The sequence below is a fragment of the Sapajus apella genome, unplaced genomic scaffold (assembly GCF_009761245.1).
Source record: "Sapajus apella isolate SASKATOON/1434 unplaced genomic scaffold, GSC_monkey_1.0 scaffold7, whole genome shotgun sequence".
In the NCBI taxonomy this organism is placed as follows: Eukaryota; Metazoa; Chordata; class Mammalia; order Primates; family Cebidae; genus Sapajus; species Sapajus apella.
Window position 1 is genome coordinate 6249140 of NW_022436947.1, and position 22656 is coordinate 6271795.

Sequence of the window (22656 nt, forward strand, 5' to 3'; positions counted from 1 at the left end):
GTTCCTTGCTCGCAAACAGACGCCAAATCTGTGTAAAATTCTCACCCTAGATCAAATCCCGCGCTCTGTGTACCCCCCAACCTGCCTCCACCTCTATCCCGCCGCGTTTAGATATTTCTGGTGGGCGGGGCAGAGAAGAAACATTCCGGGCTCCCCGAAAAATTGTTTAGCCTCGTCCCAGTTTTGGAGTTGCACATTTCCACAACACCGAGGACACGGAATCACTAGCGAAAGCAGCCGACCAAATGACATTGAAGCAGCATACGCGCTCAGAGAAGGAAGGAAAACACGAAGAAAGGCAGCAGTCCAGCAGCCACGTGAGGTGGGCGATCCCCTCCGCCCTCTGAGAGAGGACTTCAACTCCCGGCGTGCCTCTGGGCGGTTACCCTCCGAGGACTCCAACTCCCAGGATGCTGCGGGAGCGACCGCCGCAACCTCCCACTCAGCCGCCCGCCGCTCCTGCCGCCCCTCCCCCGCCCCGCCTGGCCGATCGGCGTGCGCCTGCGCACGGGAGGCCGGAGGAGTCTTACCCTAATGTAAGATGGTGGCCCGTCTGGCTGTGGAACCCACCGAAAGCTGAGAGTCTCCCTCTCAGCCGTAAAGGTCGGACTCGCTGAAGCAATCAGGCCCGGTGCTGAAGAGTTTTTTCCCCGACGCTCGTTCGGTGGTTTCTTGTGAGGACGCGGCAGCGCGTGGAGTCGGCTGAGGGAAAAGCGAGGCAAGGCAGGCGGGTGAGTCTATGCGGGGCTGGGCTTAGGGGAAACCCGGGGCTGACCGGCTACGAGAGAGCGGAGGCTTCTCTGGGACTGTACAGGCCGCACCCCCCTTTCTCCCCACCCCCCGCCTCATCTTCACCCTCCTCCTCCTCAGTCTTCTTCCTCCTTTTCCTCCTTCTCCCCTTTACGCCACAGCAGTTACCATCAGGAAAAGGGAGCAGGTCAGAAGGCAGCGCGGCGGCAAGCCGCGACTCTCCTTCGAGAATTTCTTTAATTGGGGAGCCGAGGCGTCTTTTGGTCTCCAGCTTTTCCTCCTACATTTTTATAGAGGCTGGATTCTTAGGTCTCAGTCCTCCCTGTTTCCCCAACCCCCTTTTCCCTGTCTGACGTCCTTTCCCACTGGCCCCCGTCTCTCTAGACCAAAGCCATCACTTCCACTCTGACCCGTGTTGCTACTGCTGCTCATTAATCCCGCTGCTCATTGCCCACTCGTCCTGCTGCTTGTTTTTTGCTCCACTGCTACCACTCTGGAGTTAGCCTTTGCCCCCCCTCTGGTGCTTGCAATCAGCCCACAGTGTATCTGCCACACTAGAGCTTCTTCCGATTTGCAGTCTTTCCTTCTACCACATCTGTCATCTTAAAGCTGCCCCTTAAGTATCTAGATTATGCTCCTGCTCCTGCTAACCCACCTGTTTCTCAGCCTTCTTGAGAATTGTCTGTTCCTTCCCTCTTTCTTACACAGATCCTTTCAACATACACTTCCAGAAAAAGGGATGCCCTGTGGTGGCCCTTGAAAAGTAAAGGAAGTTGGGAAGTGAATGAAGTGAGGTAGAATACTATTAAACGTTATGAGTAAAGATCTTTTATTCAGGCTACTCAGGAGAGGAACGTTTTCGTTTTGCTTTCAGTGATCTATTTGTCGCTTATTCGCTCTGTTGTGTTAGGACGTGGCTTCTTTCTTTCCTTCTTTTCATTTTGGACCGGTTTTACCATGCTACTAAGCGTTCTTTGGATTGCCTCTCCCCAGGACACTTAGTGTGGGCTCTGATTTATACCAATAAATATTAACCCAAGCATTTCAAAATAAGAGAAATCTGGCGCACATACAGAATTCATCTGTGAACTCCCCTAGCAAATATAAGTGGTATTTTGATTGCATGTGGGTTATATGTGGGTTCTGTATTGAGACTTGATTTTCGACTGAGTTTTATTGATGTTCAGCTTAATTGATGACATTTTATTTATGATTGGAGTGGAAATTTCCTCTCTAGTTAATATCAGATTTAGTTATTTTTGGATTTGGGAAGTTCTGTTGACATTTGTAGGATGATAGTTATCTTAATAAATTGTCTTCTCTTGAAAATCCATTCGATATGTATGCAAAAGAAAAATCCATATTTTTATGTAAACCTAAGTTCCTCGTATTTTTTCTGTAGAAAAGAAGGGCTGAGAAAAGAATGACAAAGCTGTGCGCATACATGCATTTGGTGGAACTCACTGTCATTGTTATCTACAGTGAAAAGCAGAAACTGGAAGCAAGAGGTGGCTTATGATGTCCATGTTTTGGTGAAAGCAAAATTAAGATGTATGGACTAATGGTGTAATGGGAAGAAGGAGCTCTTGCTGTAATCAGACCACTGTGAGATAGAGAATGATCAGAAAAGCAACCAGGATTACATAGTTCAAATACATACATCTCAAGTTTAAACATGACATACATGACATTGTGTTCTTAAGATATATGAAAAATGTTTAAAATCAGTGACAGTCTCATGTGGCAGTCCATTACTGGATTATTGTAATTTTTACAAAATTTTACCTGTAAAATTTGGAATCTTTACATTTGGCATAACGTTCACTTGATTGTGATAAATGATGTGTTTTACCAAATGTAAACTAAGGCTAGAAAAGCTGTTTATGAAACTTCTTTTTTCTTTCAGCCACTTAAGCCCTAATTTGGGGAAACTAAATAAATACTTACTCTTAGAATTGCAAGCAATTTATATAGCAAACTTTGTCCTAAGTTACAACTTGAGGTTTGTCTTTTTTTTTTTAAATCACTTACATTTAGTTTATCAGTTGGAGTGTATTTAATAGTTGATCTTTAACTCTAAAAAATATACTTTTTGTTCTTGTAATACGCTGGTGGAGAAGCTTTCCACTTTGAACAATCCGAACACAGGTTTAGAAACTCTTGGCAGTCATACTTGGCTGAATTGTAAGCAGTGGGTTCTAAGTGAGGACTGTTTGGTAGAAGGGAGTAAGTGATTTTAATACATCTTTTCTCTTAAAATGGTGTTTGTCTCACGAAATATTTTCTCAAGTAATTTTCTCCCCTCCATACTTTTTGCCTGCAGTTACTGAATTTTTTGTTTCAGCCCTCTGAAGTCAAAAGGAATTTACTTTTGGATCTTCAGTACGTTTAGAGAAGATATCTAAAATTCTTTAACTTTTTGATAGGAAAAAGGGAGCTGAGATTTCTAAATATTTTTGCATGGTTTAAGTTTTTTGATCTAACGTTATGAACATTGCAGCTTCATACTTTCATTGTTTCTTTTGATAACTTGGAATACTTTGTGCCAGGTTCAATAGTTGAATTCTTAAGATCAATAGATTATTTCTGTAAGAAGGTTTTCAACACGAATCACTTAAAGTTGGCCTATTATAAAATTAGGATGAGACAGTTATAATCAAATGGGAAAATACAGAAAAATAAAATTGTTTTTGTAATGCCCTTCAACTTGAGTCTAAATAGGAGTACTAGCGATAACTTGCAACTCATTACTTTGTAAAAGAAAGAGGGTGTTGCCAGAGTATAAATTCCTAGTTTTAGGGGAGTTTTATTTTAAAAATGATTTTCTGTGCTTTAAAGGAATGAAAAAAATATCTTATCAGTTTAAGCAGTTTGGATTTAGAAATCTTGCCTTTCTTCCCCTCTCTGCTCTTGGCTTTAAAAGGAATCTATATTCTTCAGTTTAATAAATTTATCTTTTTGTTGTTTTGTGTGAAAAAAATTAATTTTTCAAATATGACTGCAAATAGTGCTCAATTGAATATATTTAAACTCAGTGTTACTATTTTTATAGATCATTTAAGTAAAATGGTTTTAATTTGTGAAAACTTCAGCCTCTGGTAAAAATTCAGTTAATTAGCTCTCTGACAGTAACTATAATACTGTCTTGACTTTTTGTGAAGGAAGTTACATTCAGCTCAGTTGGTTCTGAAGAAAACAGTAGGGAAATAGGTTATAGAAATTTTTGCTGTTCTAGAAACAGTATAACTAGAATGTACTACATACTTTTCTCAAAGGATTTCTTAATCTAAATGGAACTTGTAAATGGTTTTCATCCCACTGGAATAGCATGTATTAGATAAAACTTGTTTAACACATTCTGAGATTTTATAATATTTTATGTTACCTCAAAGATATTTGGAAAAATCTACAAATACTCATTTCTGAACAAAAGATGGCAATATCCTTAATATTTTAAAGATTGTAATATATACATATTTTTTTCTCAAAAGTTGAGAGTACACAAATTAAAAACTAGCATAATTTGCCCAGTTATTTTTGTGATGCAAGGAAAGATATCTTATGGGACTTTTCAATCATGGGTTTAGTGGTTTTCTAAAAGAACTTCACAGTTTTTAATCTTGTTATGTGGACTTCTTTATTAGAAAAGATTATGTGGTAAATGTCAACTTTTTAAACTATAATAGAATCAATTGGTTCTGTGACACATTTCTTTTTTTTTTTTTGAGGTGGAGTTTTGCTCTTCTTACCCAGGCTGGAGTGCAGTTGCGCGATCTTGGCTCACCACAATCTCCGTCTCCTGGGTTCAAGCAATTCTCCTTTCTCAGCCTCCTGAGTACCTGGGATTACAGACGCTCACCACCACATCCGGCTAATTTTTGTGTTTTTAGTAGAGAAGGGGTTTCACCATGTTAGCCAGGCTGGTCTCAAACTCCTGACCTCGTTATCCACCTGTCTCAGCCTCCCAAAGTGCTAGAATTACAGGCAAGAGCCACTGTGTCTGGCCTTAAGTATGGCTTCTTTATTCTTAAACTCAGTTTATACAGAAGGGTTGTCCTGTTTTAAGCTTTAATTGCTTTGGGTAATAGGCAGATGATATATTGTTTTTAGGATAAGTCTTGCTATTTGTTTAGGTGTGTATGTCAGATAACTGTTCAAAAACAATTTCTTTTAAAGTTACGACTATAAAATCTCACCTCTTGAGTATTTAAGGCAATTATGGAGTAGAATTTGAAATCAAAATAATCAAAATTGGCTTGTGTATATCTAAAACCGGTTTGGAAAAAATGTCAAGGCAAAAAGCAGTGTAATTAGAAGAATAAAATGCTTTCACTTAAAAATAGTAGATGTGTCCAGGCATGGTGGCTCACACCTGTAATCCCAGCAGTTTGGGAGGCCGAGGTAGGTGGATCACCTAACATCAGGAGTTGGAGACCAGCCTGGCCAACATGGTGAAACCCCATCTCTACTAAAAACACAAAAATTAGCCCAGCTTGGTGGCACATGCCTGTAATCCCAGCTACTTGGGAGGCTGAGGCAGGAGAATCACTTGAACTTGGGAGTCGTAGGTTGCAGTGAGCTGAGATCGTGCCATTGCACTCCAGCCTTGGTGACAGAGTAACACTTTGTTTTAAAAAAAAAAAAAAAAAAAAAAGTAGATGTTATATTACTGCTTTTGGAAGCAATTAGTGAATAATGTAGGCAAAATAGTGATTGAATTTTGAAAAGCAGTTAGACTGAAATTTCAAAGTAGTGGAACATTTCTTAATAGCAACAAACATACATAGTCATGAATCCAAATATCTGAAATTTTCTAAGCATATTTTTCGGTCTTTGGAATAAAGTGGAAGTACTGATTTTCTGATTATTTAAGAACCTGTTAATCCATTCCTTTTTAGAGCGTCAGGTATTTTCAGATTGTGAATTTCCTAAAATAACATTAGCTGATTTGGGCTATTGAACATTGGTTGCAGCAACTTTTTTTCTTTTTTTCCCTTTATTTTCTGCCTCCCATATTTTGCTTAAGATTTTTTTCTAAACTTTTAAATTTTAATCAGTTAATTGGGTGGACCCTTTTGTGGATGCTCTAATTGAATGAAAATGTATAAACAGTATTGCTTTTGGTAGTTAAGATTAATTTTTCGTTTCATGGAAATCCCTTCTATTTGATTATATTTTTTCCTCTAACTTTTATTCTTAGATGAGAATTAGGGTTCTGCATTAAATCTTTCTGCAAACATTTTTCTTGCTGTCAGTGGGGACCTCCATATTCCTTGGGTAAAGAAAGTATTATATTTAGTTTTGTCATTTAAAATGAAATAAACACATTATTGGTACTTTTTTAAAAGGAAACTTTTGGTATTTTTAAAAAAGTACAAAAAAGTACAAAAGCAATCCTCCCACCTTAGCCTCCCAAGTGGCTCTGACTATAGGCACGGGACCAGGCCCAGATAATTTTTTTAATTTTTTTGTGGAAATAAGATTCTTGCCCAGGGTAGTCTCAAACTTATAGGCTTAAGTGATACTCTTGCCTCGGTCTCTCAAAGTGGCTGGGATTGAATGAAGGTGTGAGCCACTATGTCATGACAAAATAAAATGTATTTATTTATTTATTTATTTATTTTGAGACAATGTCTCACTCTGTCACCCAGGCTGGAGTGGCAGTGGTGCCATCTCGGCTCACTGTAACCTCTGCCTCCTGGGTTCAAGCAATTCTCGCCACCGCCTAGTTAATTTTTATATTTGTGGTAGAGACAGGGTTTCCGCCATGTTGGCCAGGTTGGTCTGAAACTCCTGACCTCAGGCGATCCACCAGCCTCAGCCTCCCAGAGTGCTGTGCTGGGATCACGCCCTATCAAAAGCAGGGTTATTTAATCAACTTTTCTTTCTTTCTTTCTTTTCTTTCCTTTCTTTCTTTCTTCTTCTTTTTTTTTTTTTTTTTTTTTTTGGTGGAGTTTTGCACTCGTTGCCCAGGCAACAAGAATACAGTGGTGCCATCTTGGCTCACTGCAACCTCCGCCTCCTGGGCTCAAGGGATTCTCCTGCCTCAGCCTCCTAAGTAGCTGGGATCGCAGGTGCCCACTACGACGCCTGGCTAATTTTTTGTATTTTTAGTAGAGATGAGGTTTCACCATGGTCTCCAACTCCTGACTTCAGGCGATCCACCTGCCTTGGCCTCCCAAAGTGTTGAGATTACAGGAGTGAGCCACCGTGCCCGGCCTTAATCAACTTTTCAAATAGACTTTGAGTGTTTATGGAACCACTTACTGGAAGATTTGGCACAACCTCTTTGTAGAGTTTATCTTGTCAGGAATACTTTCATAATGGTATAATAACACTGTCCAAAGCAGTATACAAATAATGTGTGCTACATGTAGTCTGAGTCCAGTATGTTAGTATAGGGATATCTTCAGACTAAAGTTCTAGGAGTGAGGCTTCCTGAAGAAGATGGGACTTGAATGAAGATTGTATACTGTCTGTATAGGCTAGCATCTCCAGAAGAAGAACATTATGTACATTCTATATAGGGGATGGAAGCATGTCTTAATTCATTTTATGCTGCTATAACAGAATACCACAGATTGGATAATTTATAATCAACAGAAATTTATTTGGTTCTTGGTTTTGGAAACTGGGAAGACCTAGAACATGGTGCTGGCATCTGCAAAGGGCCTTCATGCTATGTCATCCCATGGTGTAAGGTAGAAGAGCAAGAGAGGATGGGAGAACAAGGAACAGAGAGGGCAGAACTTGCTTTTTATCAGGAACCTACTTCCATTACTCTGGCATCAGGAATCTATTTCATTACTCTGGCATTATCGTTGATGAGGGTAGAACCCTTAATCGTTGATGTTGTTAACTCAACACCATCACACTGGTAATTAAATTTCAATATGAGTTTTGGAGGGGACATTTAGACCATAGTAGAGCAAACACTTGGTAGGGACCAGCATGATGTGAGAAGGAGATAAGGAGTCTGATCTCAATGAAATAAAGTGTTAATTTCTGGGAATGGTGGCAGATAAATTTGTGTAAGTAGGGTAGAGTTAGATTATGAAAGGTGTATTGGTGTCAGGTTGAATTTAATCTGCTAAGCGGTAAGAAGCCAGTAGAGATTGATAGGGAGCAGAAGAAAACATGATGAAGGTGGTTTTCAGAAAGATTACTCTTTCAGTAGTATGTAGCATATTTTGGGGTTGACAGTTGAGTTTTGTTAGAAAAATTAGAGACCAAGCCACTGAGGTAAGGAGCTATTCTGAGAGATGTTAGAGTGGAAATTCTACAGGATTTGGCAGAGAATTGATTCCATCTTCTCTATAGTCCCACATGCCCTAAAGTGACTCCGAAGTTTTGAAGAATAGAGAACTGAGGAAATGTGGACTGTCTTTGATAGTAAACTGCAATTTGTTTTCCAAGCCCAGCTTTTGTTAAGTAAGTGATAGATGATTACTCAAATAAGAGACTCAAAAAGTTTTATTAGGCCTATAATCCCAGCAGTTTGGGAGGCTGAAGTGGGAGGATTGCTTGAGGTCAGGAGTTCGAGACCAGCCTGGCCAACCTATCGAAATCTCGTTTCTACTGTAAATACAAAAATTAGCTGGGCGTGATGGTATGTGCCTGCAATTCCAGCTACTTGGGAGGCAGAGGTTGCAGTGAGCCCAGATGGCACCACTACACTCCAGCCTGGGGTACAGAGTGAAACTCCATCTCAAAAAAAAAAACAAAACAAAAAAACAGAAAAAATCATTTGGTAGAAAATAGTTAACCAGTGTTTTTGAATGATTTTAAGATATTCACTGGGGAATAGGAGCTTGGAAAATAAAGAAACATTATCTTTATTATAGTAAGAGATAGAACATGCTTCATTTGTAAAAGAGAAATTTAGGCCTTATCTGCTTCTTATGTGTATATTAGTTCAGAAGGGGTTTAGGAGACTACTTTCGTTTGAATAGCTATGACCACTAAATATTACTGGATGACTTTAATAATGGCCTGATCAGAGCCGGGCGCGGTGGCTCACGCCTGTAATCCCAGCACTTTGGGAGGCCGAGGCGGGTGGATCACGAGGTCAAGAGATCGAGACCATCCTGGTCAACACGGTGAAACCCCGTCTCTACTAAAACTACAAAAAATTAGCTGGGCATGGTGGCACGTGCCTGTAATCCCAGCTACTCAGGAGGCTGAGGCAGGAGAATTGCCTGAACCCAGGAGGCGGAGGTTGCGGTGAGCCGAGGTTGCGCCATTGCACTCCAGTCTGGGTAACAAGAGCGAAACTCCGTCTCAAAAAAAAAAAAAAAAAAAAAAAAAAAAAAAGAAAATTCTAATGAAGTAGAGCATTAAATATTGCTAGCTACCAGCTCCCTTTAAGGATGGATAAGGCTAGGTCAGCAGGCTGAGGAAGTATATAGGGAGATTGTGAGATGAAAACTTATCCTTTGATTTACTTTGCTATGCTTTGTTTTACAAAGGTAATATTAAAAAATAGGTCCGGTTAAACATCAGCCATATATGTTTTGGTTGGATTTTTCTTCTTTTTTTTTTTAAGTTCTGCGACCTTTGAAGTTGTTCTTTTATTCTTTGTTTTGGTTTGTTGACCCTGCTTTAAGCCAACTTTCTGGATCTGTTGTGTATTTCTAGATAGCATACTTTGTGTTGTGAAGGAAAATTTCACATTTTATTTTTAAGGTGGGGAAAAGTTGGTGTCTTATTTCTCACTTTGTAAATGAGGTAGATGAATAATACTGTATTGCCACTTATTATCTTCATGTTTCCATCAATATCTCAGGTATTCCTCCTCTATTGTATTTAGCATGTGGATCTCAAAGTTTCTCACAGTTGAGTCTGAAAACATGTCAGTTGTGCTTATAATTTTAAAATTAAACTTAATTTTAGCATTTCCTTTCTTGTTTTTTATTTTATTATTATTTTTTGAGACATAGTCTCACTCTGTCACCCAGGCTGGAGTGCAATGGCGTGATCTCGCCTCACTGCAACTTCGCCTCCCGGGTTCAAGCAATTCTCTGCCTCAGCCTCCCGAGTAGCTGGGATTACAGGCCACCACGCCCAGCTAATTTTTTGTATTTTTAGTAGAGACGATGTTTCACCATGTTGGCTAGGCTGGTCTTGAACTCCTGACCTCGTGATCCACCTGCCTCAGCCTCCCAAGGTGCTGGGTTTACAGGCATGAAACACTGCATCTGGCCACATTTTTGTTATTATAAAATGTAGGACCTATCATATTGCCATGGACCTTTTAGTGACTTGGGAAATACTTATGGTGATTAAGATGATGCAATATAGTACATTATTGGGAAATAATGTGTTTTTCATTGGCATTGCCTCTATCCTTAGACCTTTTTCATTCTTGTGATGTGACAGAAATATTTTTTGACATTTTTAAACTTCTTTATTTAGCCGGTCCTGTGTGCTGTTGAAAATGAACACTAGAATAGAAAGCTGTTGCCTTCTCCTTGGGGAGTTTATTTTAACAGGGGTTTTAATGTGTTAATTTTGGATTTGAGATTTAAGTTGCGATCTCCTTTGTGTAGAGAATCTTGAGAAGGATTATACATCTTTCTCATTGTCACCAGTGTATGTGAAATAGAAGTAAATATCAAATATGGGATATAGGAGAACCTTAGTATTTGGGAATATCTTCAGTGATAGCTGCCAAATCCAGCCTTTTCACCAGCAGATTTGTATTTAATCCCTTGGAGTATGGAATTAATTTATGAGTGTCATAGTGGGTTGCTGAGGGTGGGAGGAGAAAATGACTGCCTTTTAGAAAAATCTTTTTTAAATAGTTTGAGAATTTGAGATTAAATTAGATTAATCTCAAATTATTACTGGTTTATGTTTTTTTAATTCATACAGTTCTTGGAAAGAAATTGGTTTTCCATGAGTGACCTTGGGGGTGCTTTGGGTGGTTTCCTTACACAGGAAAAGGGAGGAGAGGCAGAAAATAAAGGGGGCAATAGTAGCTGCTGTGCATTTTTGCCTAAGCAATTGATGGCATTGTTTTTTTTTTTTCTTTCTGCCTTTAGCTGCATACCTTTTCTTTTCTAGTTAGGCTGTCATTACTAGTTGGAAAGGCTACATACAGTCTAGCCTTTTCTAGATCAAACTAGTGTCCCTGGCCTGGTTTGTTCACTTTAATCTCTCCATCTCAAAACCTGACAAATTCATGTGTTTTCTCTCCTTGAAGAGCAGGGGAAACTGGAAAGAGAAGAAAATGATAAAGTAGTAGTTAGGTACTCCCTATCTTTTAATATGTTAGAATAGTTTTATGGAAGAACTGCTGCCTTTCGATTTTAATTTTATGTCACCAGTTATAAAATAATTGCATTCTCAATCAGTCCTTAGAAACCTTTTCAAAGATCCTTTAGCCACAGAGTTGGTGATAGGTTGAAGAACACCTTTATGAGTTAAATGCTCTGGGCATTTTTGCTTCTACTAAATCTTTTTCTGTCATACTGGACCTAGTCCTACATGTGAATTTGGCTTCCAAAAAGTAAAGCTGGCAGTCTTGTAAACCCAGCACTTTGGGAGGCTGAGGTGGGCAGATCACAAGGTCAGGAGTTTGAGACCAGCCTGGCTAACATGGTGCAACCCCGTCTCTATTAAAAATACAAAAATTAGCCAGGCATGGTGGTGTACACCTGTAATCCTAGCACTTTGGGAGGCTGAGGAGAGTGGTTCACGTGGTCAGGAGTTTGAGACCAGCCTGCTCTACATGGTGAAACCCCGTCTCTACTAAAAGTACAAAAATTAGCTGGGCGTGGTGGCAAATGCTAGTAATCCCAGCTACTTGGGAGGCTGAGGCAGGAGAATCACTTGAACCCGGGAGGTGGAGGTTGCAGTGAGCAAAGACTGCGCCATTGCACTCCAACCTGGCAATAGAACAAGACTCCATCTCAAAAAAAAAGAAAAAAAAGATAACTTACAGATTGTATTCAAATCTAGTTTGATTCTGATGAAAGCAAGGATGACAGCAAAATGCTTTAATATATGCATGCCGACAGAAGAATATTAGTTAGACCTGTGTCGCCATCTATTTTTTGTCATGCCTAGCAAGTATTTTCAGCAGCTTTGGGGAATTCTGAATAATATATGGTGTATTCATGTTTATAGATTTTGGTTTTTATTATATACTGTTCTATAATTTAACAAACTTAACATATTAAAAAGGAAATACTGTTCTTATTTGGAGTAAAGGATTAACTTAGTATACATAACTTTATAGTCAAATATAGTTTTCAGTTTCAGTTTTGAACTCTGTTTTTATTACTTCTGCTGGGAGTATGCCATGTAGTATGGAACCAGACTGCCTAAGTGTGAATGTTGGTTCTGCCACCTGCTTACTATCTGTGAGACCTAGGTTGTTACTTTACTGTCTTTGGGCCTCAGCTTCATTTGTAAAATACCTGGATTGTTATGTGGAATAAATGAATTAATGTATATAAAGTGCTGGGAAGAGTGTTTGGCACATAGTAGCCTTGTACAAGTGTTTGCTATTTTTTGGCATTTGAAGGAATCAAAAACATTTATCTTTGAATTTATCTTTTAATTCAGTACACTTGTAAAAAATGTCTAAGTACTAAACATACATTTTCAGTAGTCGTTTGACCACATAGAAATATAAGGAATGTGTTTGAGGGGTAATCAAAGGACTGGCCTGCCTGGAATTCCCTTGAATCAGAGAGTAATGGAAAATGAACCTGTATAGATAAAATAGAAAATGATTATCAAGCGTTTTGAACTAAGGCATAGAAAATTGAATGTGGCTGATAAGAGAGGAATCATTGCAAGGTTGTTATTGTTGTTGTTTTTAAGTCACGGGAGTGATGTGTTTAAAATAGTATTTAGGGGAAGATAGTTTTCAGTGTCCTTGGTAGCATAGAATTATTTCACTATATGGACAGAGGATTTTTTTTTTTGGTCTGTTTTGTTCACTAATCTATTTTAAGCAACCCAAACAGAACCTGGTTGATGGTAGATGCTCAATAAATACTTATCAGATGAATGAACCTTAAAAGAGACTATGAGAATCTATTTTATTTTTATTTTGAGACAGGGTCTCACTCTGTCACCCAGGCTGTAGTACAGTGGCACCATCTTGGCTCACCGAAACTTCTACCTCCTGGGTTCAAGCGATTCTCCTCCCTTAGCCTCTTGAGTAGCTGGGACTACAGACGCATGCCACCATGCCTGGCTAATTTTTGTATGTTTTGGTAGAGACAGGGTTTCACCATGTTGGCCAAGCTGCTTTTAAGCTCCTGGCCTCAAGTAATCTGTCTGCCTTGGCTTCCCAAAGTGCTGGGATTACAGGCGTGAGCCACCATGCCTGACCCTATGAGAATATAAAGAATATAAAAAGAGGCTGGGTGTGGTGGCTCACGCCTGTAATCCCAGCACTTTGGGAGTCGGAGGGTGGAGGATAGCTTGAGCCCAAGGGTTTAAGAATACCCTGGGCAATTATAGTGAGACCCCATTTATAAAAAAAAAAAAAAAAAAAAATTAACCAGGCTTGGTGGCGCACTCATGTAGTCCCAGCTGCTTGGGAGTTTGAGTGGGGAGGATTGCTTGAGCTTGAGAGATTGAGAGATTGAGCTGTGGTTGTGCCACTCTACTCCAGTCTGGGTTGCAGAGTGAAACTGTCTCCAAACAAAAAAATAATAATAATTAAATAGAGAAAAACAATGGACCCAACTTAAACTTTTGAGGCTCCTACCTTTCAGGGTTAGAAGTGAAAAAGGTATTATTAAAGGAACAATTGGAGAAGTAAAAGGAAGATGGAAAAGTTTAAGTCTCAGAATCCAAAGGAAGAGATTTTCTAAGGGAAAAGTCAGAGAGGGAGGAATAGGGAAGATTCAGGGTAGTGTTGCTTCAAGGTAGCCAGGGGCGTTTCAGAAAGAAGGACACAGAGGTGGACATAGTCCAATACAAAGTTCGAGGAGAATGAGAATAGATAAAGAATCCTTTGGCTGGGTGGTGTGAGTATCACTGACCAACCACATTAGAACAGTTTCAGTACACTAAGAATGGTAATGTAAATCAGATTGCAGGGAGGTTAAGAAGATGGTAAGCAGAGACTGTGATAAAGTCTGTTTCCTAGGCTGGCGTACAGTGGTGCAATCATAGCTCATTGCAACCTTGAACTCCTCGGCTCAAGTGATCCTCCCACCTTGGCCTCCTAAAAGCACTGGGATTTACAGATGTGACCTATTGCTCCCACCCATCACTGATTGGTCTTAAATTAATCAATTAATTTACTTTTTTGAGACATGGTCTCACTCTGTTGCCCAGGCTGAAGTGCAGTGGCGAGATCTTGGCCCCCTATAGCCTCGACCTCCTAGGCTTAGGTGATCCTCCCACCTCAACCTCCCAAGTAGCTGGAACTACAGGTATGTGCCACCACATCCAGCTAATTTTTTGTATTATTATTATTATTATTTTTTTTTTTGAGACAGAGTCTCGCTGTGTTGCTCAGGCTGGAGTGCAGTGGCTCAGTCTCAGCTTATTGCAGCCTCTGCCTCCTGGGTTCAAGCGATTCTCCTGCCTCAGTCTCCCAAGTAGCTGGGACTACAGGTATGTGCCACCACACCTGACTAATTTTTGTATTCTTAGTAGAGACAGGGTTTTACCATGTTAGGCTGGTCTCGAACTCCTGTCCTCAGGTGATCCATCTGCCTCAACCTCCCAAAGTTCTGGGATTACAGGCATGAGCCAATTTTTTGTATTTTTGTAGAGGTGGAGTTTTGCCATGTTGCCCAGGCTGGTCTTAAATTTCATCATGGGGAATGTGTGTTATATGTGTTCCTCCAGGGCTCTGCTACTTGCTAACTATGTGATCTTGGGAAAATTTGCTTAATATTTTTGTGCCTCAGTTTTCTCCCTTGTAAAATGGAGGCAAAAGGAATACCTATTTCATAGATCTATTGTGAGGATGTAATTATTTAATCTTTTGAAAACACTTAGAACAATGCTATGTGGTAAATGTTTGATAAATGTTAGCTATTACTATCTACTGCTGAAGTAAGAGAGTAGAATTGGTGGCCTGAAGAGAAAAAAATAGAAGAAAAAAGAATTTAATAAAATTACTGTAAAATAGTGGCAAGAACTAAATGGAAAGGTCTTAGGGCCTTTTCTCTGGATGTTCTTGGAGAACACTTTGAATATCTACCTACACTATTTATTTACACTTGGATTTCAGGCCCCTTTCCTTTAATGTTTGCACTGTTTGACTTTTTTCTATAACACTTATGTTCTAATATATCATGTAATTAAGTTAATACATAAACTGTTCATTGTTGATCTCTTTCCAGTGGGGCAGGGATGTTTGTTTTGATCTCTGATGTATTCCAGGTTCTGGGAATAGTACTTGGCACATAATAGGTGCTCAATATTTGCTTGTTGGATGAATAAGTTAATTTACCATTGAAGTGGGATGGAGTGAGAAAAGTGTTCAAGGTGCTGGTGGTCCTTTTTTTTTTTTTTTTTTTTTTTTTTGAGACAGTTTCGCTCTTGTTGCCCAGTCTGAAGTCTGAAGTGTAATGGTGTGATCTCTGTAACTTTTGCCTCCTGGGTTTAAGCAATTCTCCTGCCTCAGCCTCCTGAGTAGCTGGGATTATAGGCGTGTACCACCATGCCTGGCTAATTTTTGTATTTTTGATATAGACAGGGTTTTGCCATGTTGACCAGGCTGGTCTTGAACTTCTGACATCAGGTGATCCACCCTCCTCGGCCTCCCAGAGTCCTGGGATTACAGGTGTGAGCCACTGCGCCTGGCGCTGTTGGTACAGCTTTAGAGAAGAGCCAGTTATCAGATTGACGGACACTATATAGGACTTAACTTTATCAAAGACTTCCTCATTTTTCTCTAGTGAGTTTCGGAGTTTATTTTGGTACAGGTTTTCCTGGAAATCACTTGGGAAACCCATTTATTAATAGCTGAGGAAAGGAATGTATAACTAAATCTCTTTTTTTCTTTGCTACAATACTTTTATTTTACATTTGATTAGGTGATGAAAGCCTACCTTTGAGTGCTTATTAGATGCTAAGCACTTTTCTAACCTCCTTGTTAGTTTTAAAAAATTCTATAACACCTTACAGGTGCATTACAATTTCCTTGTAAGCCATCATTAATGTTTAAGGGGGGCTCTTTGTACCGAGACCAGGAGCGTGATTACCCAAACTGTTGTCTTCCATTGACAGGGAGCTTCAAACGCTACATTCCTTCCTCCAGTATTCATATAGCTTTGACACCAATACTTGCATTAGTCTACCAGGATTAATCTCATTATGTTCTTTATTCCTTTTCCCTTTTTATGTCAGTTACTACCAGTCTCCCAGGTGATACTCATTTCCCCAGTAGGTCCTGTATATTTACTATTTTTTTCAATCCTCTTCAACTCTTGAAATCTTGCCATTGTGCAACCCAGTGGAATTACAGTCTATCATCAGCAAAATTTCCTGTATCCTTGTTTGTTCTTTCTCTGAACATTTTGTCTACTTTGTACTTTGCTGAGGATGCTGCTTCCCCTGTGACGCTCTTATACATTGGCAATTAAATATTTCATTTTTTTCTGATATGCCATCAGGGATCAGTGGGAAGTCCTGTGCACTGAGACTTAAAACTACATTTTCTACCTGCAGTCCCAGCTTCTTGAGAGGTGAAGGCAGGAGGATCCCTGAGCCCAGTTCAAGGCCAGCCTAGTCAACATAGTGAGACCCTGTCTCTAAAAACAAACAAACAAACAAACAAACAAACAAAAATCTTATTCCTGACCTGACCTACTCCATTGAACAGGAATCAAGAGAGAGCCTGGATCCACTGACTGGAACCAGGAGCCTGGAGATGGAGCAGTTGTCTACCATTCTCTTGTTTTCCTTAAAACTTGTCGTTAACAGGTTATATTGTCTGTAAACCTCATGTTTGCTGGTATCTACTGCACTCTGGGTTACACCTTCTCTTTTCTTGACTAGTTTAGTTCCTGGCTCACTGTCATTCTTCTAACACTAGGTCTCTTAATTCTTGGTAATTTCAATATATACCTCTACAGTCCTTCTAATACTGTGACCTCTTAATTTCAAAATGTCTTCTTTAATGATCTTACTCTGTAGCCCATTTAAAGCACTTCATGGTCATTATCTTTTTTATGCATTACAAAAGATGTTTTGTAAATATGGGGTCTTGCTGTGTTGCCCAGGCTACTCTCAAACTCCTGGCCCCAAGCAGTCCTCCTGTCTCGGCCTCCCAAAGCACTGAGATTACAAGTGTGAGCCACCACACCTCGCCTCATGGTCATGTCTTATAACTTGTTATTACCAGTAACTTGAAACCTCTTCATTTCTTCTAAGTTCTTTCTGACTGCTATCTCTTCAGCCTATTCTGCCTGGTACCTCAACTCAACAATTCTTCACTGTCATTGAAACTGTCTGTCCACTGATTTTATTCCCTTTTCACTGTACCTTGCCCCCTTGATTTCCTTTCTTCTTTCCTTACCTAGTAGAATTCATTTGCCACATAAATTGCATATGCCCTTGACTCACTTGTTCCTTTCTTGCCTCCTCATGATTATTTGGCAAAACTTCAGTCTTAGTTAAATCAACTTTCTGAGTACTTCACATCTACATCTGTGCAGCTGAAAGTTATTGTAGAAAAACACAACTATAATAACTGCTCTCACTTCAAATTCATGGTAAGAACTTCAGATTTCTTGCCCTGAATATTGTCTGGCAATCATATTCGATTTCCTTAGTCCATTCAGTCTCCCCTTCTATAGGTGACTTAGTTCGTACCTTTGCTTTTCTCTTCAAACTTCCAACTCTCTTCCTCATATTCACTGTCAGTTGATGGACCTGATTTCTACTTCATTGTAAGATGGAAGCAGTCAGAAGAACACTTAACAGACTCCTGCCACCACATGTATGTATTGACTACATCTGGACTCACAGACCTTGCTCGTGTCTTTATGTTAGTATAGTTTCACTGTGTTACTATATAGTCCCACGTCCTCTGATGAATGCATTAAAGTCCCATCCTTTGTTATTTACTCTGGACATTGTCCTAGCCATTCTCCCTTCTCTCTGTATATCATCAGTTCATCTCTTCTGGATCATTCCCATCAATATACAAGCATACTGTTACTGTTTTCCTCATAAAAATATCTTCCCTCAATTGCTCTTTCTGCGGAACCCCTTAAAACGTTGTCTAAATGCACTTGTTCTAATTTCTTTCTCATGTTCTCTCTTAAGCCTGTTCTAATCAGGCTTTGCCCCACCACTATACTAAGATTGTTTTTGTTAAGGTCTTCCAACTAATGACATTGTTAAATCTAGTAGTCAGTTTTCCGTTTATCTTGGAGGATGATATACGTTTGACAAAGTTGTTTTCTCCTTGTCTTTGATATACTTGTTTAACTTCCCTATTAGAGTACTACGTTTCCTTGGCTTTCCTCAAAATTCATTGGCTGCTCCTTCTTACTTAGTCCTTCTTAGTAGATTTTTCTTTTTGCCTACCTCTGAACATGAGAATATCCCAAGGCTGACTCCTTGGTTATCTTTTCTATCTATGCTCACTCCCTTAGCAATCTCTGTTAGTTTGGTGACTTTGAATATTTTCTCTCAAATTAATTTTTTCAGCCCTGATGTCTCTCCATAACTCCATATTTTTATATCCAGTTGCCTATGTAATATCCCCACTTGAATGACTCTGAAACATGTCACACTCAACATGTCCAAAATAGAATTCTTGCTTTTCCCTTTGCTCTCTGATACCTGGTCTGTCCACATAGCCTTTCTCATCTCAGTTGTTGGCAGCTTTCCAGTTGTTCAAGCTAGAAACCTTGGAGTCATTCTTGATTCTTTTGCTGTCTTATCCTCTTATCCCACATTCATTCCTTCAGGAAGTTGTTGGCTCTAACTTTAAAACATATCCAGAATTCAACCAGTTTTCACTGTCTCCACAGCCACCATCATCTCTTGCTGGGTGATGGCAGCAGCCTTTCAACAAGTTTTCCTGCTTCTACCCTTGGCCTCTGTAGTCTGTTATTAACATAGCAGTCAAAATGATTCTTTGAAAATTTAAGTCAAATGGCAAGAGATTTTGTACCACATTTAAGAAGTTTCATAAGTTAATAAGATTAGAGATTATTCTAGTCAATGGTATTTTACAAAATCATGTCAGCCCTGAAGGCACATATAAGGCAGGCTTTGAGTGTGCTTGTTTGTGCGGGTGGAGAAGGAGTTGTCAGACATGGTTCATAGCCTTCCTCTTTTCTCCTCACTTCTCTTTTCCACCCTATGTACAAAGACATCTATATTCCTGAGGAAATTGGAAAGGGAGGTCCTGAGTTTGTTGCTATTCCTGAAAGTTTCTTTGAATGGAATACTGCATCATCCTTTTTGAAAAGGTCTGTTATTTCATTACTACCTCCTTTAGTAACAAGCTTACTTTCCTCCAACCCCTGCCAAGTTTAGTGTCCTGTCTCTACATCTGCCTTTTCTGTTTCCCATACTCCCAGATGGAAATAATATATTTCTTAGGATTTTTCGCTCTATTTGAATTAGTATTTTATACTCAAACCCTTCAGAAATCCTGAAACCCATTCTTAGGCTTTCTATGTGAGTTAGTTTTATTTTTCCTAATAATGTTTCAACAGAATGATACTGGACATGATAGTAAAGGGGAAATTTATACCAATATGTAATGAAGAAATCATGTGTGAAATTGCAAAGAAAATGAAAGATATTTTTATTGACTACTTTGAATGTACTTGTCATAAACTAAAAATGCTAATGATTTCTAGAGGAGTTATATACTACACTGTATATAAAGAACCTTGGAGATTGGTTGGCAAAAAAAAGAACTTCACAGTTCATTTATCTCTTTTTTTTTTTTTTTTTTTTTGAGACGGAGTTTCGCTCTTGTTTGGAGTGCAATGGCGCTATCTTGGCTCACCGCAACCTCCGCCTCCTGGGTTCAGGCAATTCTCCTGCCTCAGCCTCCTGAGTAACTACAGGCACGCGCCACCATGCCCAGCTAATTTTTTGTATTTTTAGTAGAGACGGGGTTTCACCATGTTGACCAAGATGGTCTCGATCTCTTGACCTCGTGATCCACCCGTCTCGGCCTCCCAAAGTGCTGGGATTACAGGCTTGAGCCACCGCGCCCCGCTCATTTATCTCTTTACATTTTTTTCTCTAGAGGCAAATGTTCTCTAATCAGTTTTTCTTTGATTCTCTTTCAGAGAGGCTCATGTAGTGGGATTAACAATCACCTGACTGTTGTGGCATTGTATATATGTTACTATTGTTTTACATTCTTTTAGATTATAATACTTATTTTCTTGGTCTGAAGGTAGATATATGCTTGTTTTCTCAAGCTCTTTCTTAGACCTTTGTTGTCCAAGATGGTATCCACTAGCCATTTGGGACTACTGAGCACATGAAATGTGGCTAGTTGGCCAAGTGCGGTGACTCATGCCTATAATCCCAACACTTTTGGAGGCTGAGGTGGGCAGATCACATGAGGTTATGGGTTTGAGACCAGCCTGGCCAACGTGGAGAAACCCCATCTCTACTGAAAATACAAAAATTAGCCGGATGTGGTGGTGGGCGCCTGTAATCCCAGCTACTTGGGAGGCTGAGGCAGGAGAATTGCTTGAGCCTGGGAAGTGGAGGTTGCAGTGAGCTGAGATCATGCCCTTGCACTCCAGCCTGGGGGACAGAGCAAGACTCTGTGTCAAAAAAAAAAAAAAAAAAAGTGGGAGGGGAAGGGGAATGTGCCTAGTCTGAATTGAGATTGTGCTAAGTATAAAGTATAAAATACACACTGGAGTTAGAATCCTTAATAACAAATGTATACAGTTTCTCATTAGTAATTTTTAAATATAGATTACATGTTGAGCTGATATGTTGGGTTAAATAAAATTAATTTTACTGTTTCTTCTTTTTTTTTAATATGGCTAGTGGAAAATGTAAAATTATATTTTGATTTACATTATATTTCTCTTGGATAGTGCTGTCTTCTTTTTTTTTTTTTTGAGACGGAGTTTCGCTCTTGTTACCCAGGCTGGAGTGCAATGGCACGATCTCGGCTCAGCGCAACCTCCGCCTCCCGGGTTCAGGCAATTCTCCTGCCCCAGCCTCCTGAGTCGCTGGGATTACTGGCACGCGCCACCATGCCCAGCTAATTTTTCGTATTTTTAGTAGAGACTGGGTTTCACCACGTTGACCAGGATGGTCTCGATCTCTTGACTTCGTGATCCACCCGCCTCGGCCTCCCACAGTGCTGGGATTACAGGCTTGAGCCACCGCGCCTGGCCGGATAGTGCTGTCTTAAACTTATCTTTCTCTTTTGCCCTAAAACCTTTGAAGTTGTTTTAACTCAGTTAATGATCACTAAAATATTCACTAAAATATGATTTTGGTATTATGTATTTATAAAAGAATTTGTTTTTTCTGAAGGAACAAATTTTATGTTTTTATCCTTTTTAATACTAACTTTCTCAAGTCTTGAGTTTTTCTTTTTTAAAAAAATTATTTGACTTTTGCCATACATTACCCAGGGTACTACACAAGCATAACTTATTCTTTATCTACATTGCTTGGGAGAATTTTGAAAAGGGTATTTGAAATTAAAAGTATCAAAGTTGATCTTTTATTTACTTTCCTTCTTAATATCAGGAATATTAATACATTTTATAATTCCTCTATCATAACATAATTTTAAAACTTAAAGGCACATTTTATCAGCCAAAAAAACAGGTTGAAAAAGTTACGTGTGAGGAGAGATTTTTGTCTGCTTAAAGCAGGTTTTATGTTAAACATAAAACCCAGCAAATAAACAAACAGAAAACACTTGCACTGACTTATTCTGCTGGCACACATTTTATTAATTTTTATAAACTTAGGCTCTAACAGCCGCTATTGGCTTTTTTCCCTCAAAGATTTAAGTTTAGGCTGGGTGCAAGTGGCTCATGCCTGTAATCCCAGTACTTTGGGAGGTTGAGGTGGGCAGATAACTAGAGGTCAGGAGTAAAACACCAGCCTGGCCAACATGGTGAAACCCGTTCTCTACTAAAAATACAGAATTTAGCAGGGCGTGGTGGCTTGTGCCTGTAATGCTAGCTACTCAGGAGGCTGAGGCAAGAGAATTGCTTGAACCTGGGAGGCAGAGGTTGCAGTGAATTGAGATTATGCCACTGCATTTCAGCCTGGGCAACAGAGCTCAAAAAAAGACTTAAGTTTATGGTTTTATTTATATTAGTTTTTTTGAAAAAAATCTTTTGAAAACAAGATTTATGTGGAGTTTAATGAATGCTTTTTTAGTGTTAAACCTCAAACTGTGTTTACAACCAAGTGGCATATACATAGTTCAAATCTGGCTAGTTTTTAAGTGACAAACTGGTTATTGGGTAGCTGTGGATTACTTAAGGAGATTTATTGGCTCTGTGCTCCAAAATGTATTTTAAAAGTAATCCACAATCTAATAGCAATTCTGGTTTTTTTTTTAAAGCAATCCATGAAATATTGCTACTAACAAAAGTGGCTTTGTTAGGCATTTGGCAATAATTTATTTACTGAAGAACTATTACTTTTATTGTTCTTACCAACTCAAAAGAGTCCATAATGCTGGGCGCGGTGGCTCAAGCCTGTAATCCCAGCACTTTGGGAGGCCGAGGCGGGTGGATCACGAGGTCAAGAGATCGAGACCATCCTGGTCAACATGGTGAAACTCCGTCTCTACTAAAAATACAAAACATTAGCTGGGCATGGTGGCGCGTGCCTGTAATCCCAGCTACTGAGGAGGCTGAGGCAGGAGAATTGCCTGAACCCAGGAGGCAGAGGTTGCGGTGAGCCGAGATCCCGCCATTGCACTCCAGCCTGGGTAACAAGAGTGAA

At 39.5% G+C, this 22656-nt stretch overlaps 1 protein-coding gene across 6 annotated transcripts in view; it reads left to right on the plus strand.

Annotated features, from left to right (window-relative positions):
* The first annotated feature begins 459 nt into the window (after positions 1–459).
* The window catches only part of CNOT4 (CCR4-NOT transcription complex subunit 4), a 148139-nt gene continuing 125942 nt past the window's right edge, over positions 460–22656 (plus strand). For all 6 annotated transcript variants that reach the window (XM_032275909.1, XM_032275912.1, XM_032275910.1 and 3 more), the window contains exon 1: positions 460–731. The gene's annotated coding sequence lies outside the window, so the exon portion shown is untranslated. The remainder of the gene's footprint in view (positions 732–22656) is intronic.